Raw genomic sequence first — 6,379 nt, 5'->3', positions numbered from 1 at the left:
CATCACTGTATTAGAAGGTTTATTTATGTAACAATTACCTTACTTGTATTTTAACAATTTTGACACCCCATCATTAACTTTAATCTTCATACCTCCAGTAACTGATTCATTTAATAAAATTAATAATACAATTAATATTTATTAAATATGAATTTTACTATCAGATTTTACACAGTTTTGTTTCCACACAGCCTGATCCATTCTGCTGCTAAACCTGTGAATTGATGTTACACTGGAGAGAGATTGATATATCGTTAGCTATTTGCACATATAATGCTATCGGCATTCATAACAGCCAACTAATGAACATTTAAAAGAAAGACGAGAGAAACACCCTTCAACAGCGATATGAGTGTTGATTTTTGCATAACTTGTCCACCAGAGGGCACTTTATGAGTTCCATGTTGGCAATATTTGCTGGGAACAAACCAGCTGATCCAAACAGGTTACATGAGTAATGACGACTTCAACTCAGTTTTATTTAAATAGCATCAAATCCCAACAACAGCTGCCTAAAGGTGCTTTGTATTGAAAGCTAAAGACCCTACAATAACATACCCTAAAATTGATTTGAGACAAAAACTGCATTCTTATATTAACTTAAAAATGTTCATAAAGAACTACACATAAAAAGCATGTTTTGTATGTCTGGAAGAAAAATAAAGCAATAAATCGGCTGACATATCAGATTTTTATATCACCAAGTATTGGTATAGGTTTAAAATTGTGTATTTTTAATGAAAGCCAACTTCCTTTTAAATGAGTCCTTTAATTCTTCCTTAGCAACATAGAGGGACACTAAGTGAGAAACATAGTTTGGAAGTTTCAGCCGGAATTGCCGGTGGCTTTCCCACTCTGGCTTGACACATGAAAAGAGAAAACAGATGATACCTGGACTCGTGCTAATTTTCCACTGGTCTGCAGTGAATATGTTTTCATTCACCTTCTTCACTGCTCTTACAGCTCCGTTCACAAACTGTTCCTCAGCTTTTCCAAGGTTGTCTGGTGCACTCACCTTTGTGAACTAAAGTCCTGCTGGGAAGACAAACACTGAAATGCAATCAGAGGTGAACCAGACTGGTTATGTGGCACAATAAATAATGTCTGCTCAGGTTTTTAAAGACCAACTTGTATTAGAAGACTGGAGATCTCAAAGAATTCTTTGACTTTAAGATTCAAATTACCCATATTTATCTCTATTCTTTTTTGAGGGCACATTAATTAATAAACAGTCTGCTATTCATAACTGCTTATCTTGAGACTCTGTGGAGGGTAAAGCGGCTGCCTGAGCTTGCACGATGTGGTATATTTCACTTTAGATGGGAGCCAAATCATACCAAAACACTCAGGACCAAATCCTCACCACAACCACATGTCTCTCTCCAGAATGGCTGCTGAGCTCAGATGGGAAAAGCCCACGGGAGTGCAGGACATAGCCACGGACATTGTTTTTGAGGTAATATTTCCATTAGGTCATATGAGATCACATTTGCCAGAGTTTTCTAACCATTACCAAACCAAGATTAGGCACTCATCAAAAAATGGAAATGGTCAAGAAAAAGAACCGACCAATAAGTCATAATTTAGAAAATTTAAAAGACTTGCTGTTTGGTTCACAGAGTTTGACTCAACAAAATGATTTCTCACACCATAGCAAACATTCAGAAAGTACCGTAAATTCATTTATTTTCATTTACAGTATAGACTGTAAGCATCTCTTATAACCAGTGTCTCACAGTAAGTTGTGATTTCTTCTGTTCTGTATGAAATAATGAGAGTGCAATGTTAATCCCTGCAATTACTGTCATCAAAACATTCATAGTTTACATCAGAAAATACATAGAGAGTGCATTGTGCAGCATTTTGGCCGCCAGCAAACTATAACACCCTGGGAGCACTTGTCATTCTGATGGCACTGTTTCAATCGTTACCTTAAATATTTACTTTTGAGAGATAAATCCAGAGCAAGTTATGATCAATACATTTTGCAGCGCTGTTTAAATGAGTTATGTTCAGGACTAGCACCTCTGTTTTGGAAATGCTACAGACAAGTCAGGAAACAGACTACACAGAGAGAGAACAGAAATACATGTTTGGTAATTGATAAGGTGCATTCAAAAATGATAAATTAGGAGAAAGTGTTGGTCAAAGATTAAACAAATGTAAGGCAGAAAGAGTAGAAAATGTAAAAATCACCTTTTTATCACTAGCAATCCGAGCATTTATGTTCAGGAAAAGTCAGGACAGTCGCCAGATTTATTAATTTCCCACATGCACTTCCAATATGTTCCTGCTAAATTATGGTAAGTTTCTTATTTATTTATGTTCAGGCACACATTTAATGTAATGTTGTGACTTAGATGTTGTTTCATTGACACACAAAAGTGGATAAATACCTAATGAGGTGCTTATTATTTGTTGTACGACTTCATTAGACTGTAACAACAGCACATTAAAATATTAATTCTTTATGACTCTTCACTGCTGAATTTTAAATCTTTGCTAAAAGGCTCCGTGTTCCAGAATAAATACCAGAAACATGATGTGTCTGACTTTAGTGAAAGTGCCGAAGCTATTCAAGGTCAAATATTAAACGATACACCTAGCCTCAAGACAAGATGAGTCACATGATTTGCATTCTCATGATCTGAGCATTCAGATGATGCCATCAGGCCCAGTGAATGAGGAGATTACCTTGACATAAATGAAAGTGGTGCTGAGAGTACAATTTGATGATGAAGTCTTATTCATTCGATGCTAGCACAGCACTTATTGTTGGAGCTTTTTTTTTTACTTAAAAATGTGCTGCGTAACAGCTTTCTGTTAAATAAAGCATCAAATGCAACATCAAAAAAAAAACAAAAAAAAAAACAGAAAATAAAAACATCAAAAAGTACAACCATAGAAATGCTTCCCCTTTGCCAAAAACAGTGACTCAGCTTTGGTAGAAGTGCTTGGTTGCCACCAGTAAAGAAGTCTGTGGTTGTACTCGGAATTGTTATTGTGTAGAGTTCTGCATTTCTATTGTTCACTGTTGCCTAAATGCCAACTCAACTGAAGATTGGTTAACAATAATTTTAAGGTCTGCAAATGTAAAAGTGAAATATTCCCCACTTGTAGCGTGAGACTTTAAACCATGCCAATAAAACAGACTGGGGAGTCTACAGGTATGGACACAATGCAGAGAAGTCTCTCCATCTCTCACTTCTTCCTCCTCTCTCCTCCACATCTCAGTGATACCGAGAAAGGCTGAGAAGTCCAACTCATAACACTTTGGTCAAGAGGTCATTTGTTTATTCTGGGCCAGTGAAAAGCGTAACCAGCAGCATTTTCATTCCTCGCATTGGAGTGAGGACAGAGGATAACCAGTGGTGTTTTGTTTTTACTGGATTTTAACTCATAGAGAAGAAATGTCTCCGTGCACAACGTAAGCCATGCACAACATTTTTAATCACCATTTATGGAAAATGGATTTGTGTCAAATTTCAGAAATCCAGAGTTTTATGTTTGGCTGATTATCTTTTCCCATTCCGGTTTTACGTTTTGCACAAACGCTGCATATTTATGACTCGTAAATGCCATAAACTTAGATAAGCAGTTCCTGCACAAGCTCCAAGCTCCAAGAATGCATTTTCAAAAATAACAATTTCTTTAAAAATCATTGGTGGTGAAGTACAGAACAACACAAACATATTTAAATTCATGTAAGTTTCCACTTCGCATTAGTATCCCACAAGAAAAATGATGGACTTTCATTATTAATAATGCAACTGAATTCTGTCTTTTGTTGCGCTTCTGTTGTTTGTTAAATTTCAGACATCTGGTGTGTAGTAGAGACCTAGCATTAAAAATGTGCATACGGCAATCTGAGTTACAAAGCTGATGTCACCTGAGTAATTCACAGGTAAAAAGGCTAAATTATAAAATTCTCTCAAAGTAATCAGCTACTTGCAGACACCAAATGCCTTCTAAAGACGGCTAAGTGTTGGCAGTAGGACTATGAAGCAATAAGCTGAAATGTTAATTCATCCTCTTTACATCTGGTTAGTCTCTCATATAATCATGCAGCAATATAATGCACAGAATCCACATATCCATTGCTATTAGTTAATATCATTCAGACTTTAAGTGGGCATTAAGATTAATTTAATGCAAAAGTGTAGTAAAAGGGCATAAATAAAACAGGCCTGATGTGTTTGTCTAAACTTTTAGCTAAGGAATATTGCTTGCATTCTTTAGCGTGATGTATAGATAGAGGAATGACACACAGTTATGACACTTAGCTGAGTTGAAAGTTATAGGTCTGGTCGCAGATTTGTTGCCAAGGTGGTACACTTGGTTACATGTTGGTGATAACTACTGGGCTCTTCTACATTGGATTTAAAATGATCAAATGGTCATAATGTATGCAGTTCATTTTTCATTTGACATTTCATGCTTCAGAAATTGACACTGAAGGGTTTGAAGCTAACCACATAAACCAAAGAGTGAAACTAAAAATATACAAAGGAACAGCAATGGTTCCAAAGTGCAGTGTCAGTTTTATTGAACTGAGATAAAATCAAATATACATTTTAAAACAGTTGAACTACGTACTGATCTCAGATTCTCTGTTGGTGAGAGTTTCAGGTGTCATATGCTACATTTGCTATTAATGGACAATATTAGAATGTGCCCAGAAATCTTTTAAAAATTCCCACTTAAGTTTAAATAAATAAAGAATGAAAGCACCAACAGTAAAAATGAAAAATAATGGGATATTAAATTGTGAGGGACACAACTGGAACACACTTCTTGGTTTTAAAGTTTTACCTGCAATGTTGTGCAAAGAGGAAAAAGTTTTGTTTTTTTAATAATAATATTAGTAATTTTGATCATGTGATTCAGATACAGTTTTAATAAAGCTGCAGTTAACAGTAGGTTAATCATATTCTGAGGGCTTCAAGTATAAAATCGACCCTTTGTAAAGCACATGTTTGTATTTTTTGTTGTTCACACAGCAAAGGCTCACTCTGTAGCTGTAGCTCAGGAGGTAGAGCAGGTCATCTTCTGATCGGAAGGTTGGTGGTTCGATTCCTGGCTTCCCCTAGTCTGCATGCCAAATATCCTTGGGCAAGATATTAACCCCAAATTGCTCTCCGGTGCATCCATCGGAGTATGAATGTGTGTGAATGTTACTTAGAAAGCACTTAGAGCAATGTGCTTGTGCGAATGGGTGTGAATGGGTGAATGCACAAGCGCTTTGAGTGCTCAGAAGAGTAGAAAAGCGCTATATAAGAACCACTCCATTTACTCTCAGTCAAGAGTTTTAAGGCAGATCATTATATCCTGTGGCTGTAACTGATCTTCTGTGCTGCATCACTCTCCATATTAAAAGCCGCACTTCACTGACAATGTGGTTTTCCTGCAGTTAAAGTTTCCATAGCTTTTCTCCTTATTCAGAGGAATCAAAGACATGTTTTACATTCAGCCTGCCAAAATACGCAGACAAGGCTAGAAGTCTGCCAGTGTGTTATTCTGTAATGTTCGTCCTTGCTGTTATGTCGTATTCACTGTTGAAGTGAAGCAAAGGCACAGTGAAACAGGATTGAGATGAGAAACGGCCTAAAAGAGCCAGCACTGAACAGAACTGGGGCTATTTGGAAAGGTGACGTCTTCCAGCTGGGAGGAGCTGGTAGAAATTACTGGAGTAAAAACACACCGACCTCACTCTGCAACTGGACTGAGGACTGAAACCTTAAAGTACAAGATAATGTACTTTCATAGTTGATCCATATTTATTGTGAGCAAAAAACTCAAATAATTTAAGCACCCACTCACATCACATGTGATGACAGTACTAAGGAGACTTGTCTGGGCCCAACTGAGATTGCAGGTGAAAACATCTCTCAGCTCTCTGAAGTTTCCACATCAGCCAGTTCTGGCTGATGGTCTGGGAGAAATCTTCTGCATGTGAATAAGACTGAAGAAATTGTGATCAGGGGATGAACAGGCTCTATTTTGAAGGACGTTGTGATCCTTTTCCATCAGCCAGTTGAGACAGGCACAGTGTCCTTTGCTCTGGTCTGCTGGTGGGGCAGTATCAGAACTGGTGACCAACAGACTGAATAAACTGATTAGGAAGGCTGTCTCTGTGATTTGGTGCAAACTGTGGTAAAGAAGAGGGAACTGATCCAACTGTTATGCATCGTGAATAATCCTGACCACATTTTGCATCACTTACTGGACAGGAAGAGATTCCAACAAACTGATTCAGCTACGCTACCACAAAGAGAGATGCAGGGAATCTTTCATACCACATGCAATTACCCTCTATATTACAACACATCTGATCTTTCACATTAGCACTTTACCCTACATTCTTAACACACTGAAGTAA

This window comes from Astatotilapia calliptera, chromosome 7 (assembly GCF_900246225.1).
Source record: "Astatotilapia calliptera chromosome 7, fAstCal1.2, whole genome shotgun sequence".
Classification (NCBI taxonomy): domain Eukaryota; kingdom Metazoa; phylum Chordata; class Actinopteri; order Cichliformes; family Cichlidae; genus Astatotilapia; species Astatotilapia calliptera.
This window is presented reverse-complemented; position numbering follows the sequence as displayed.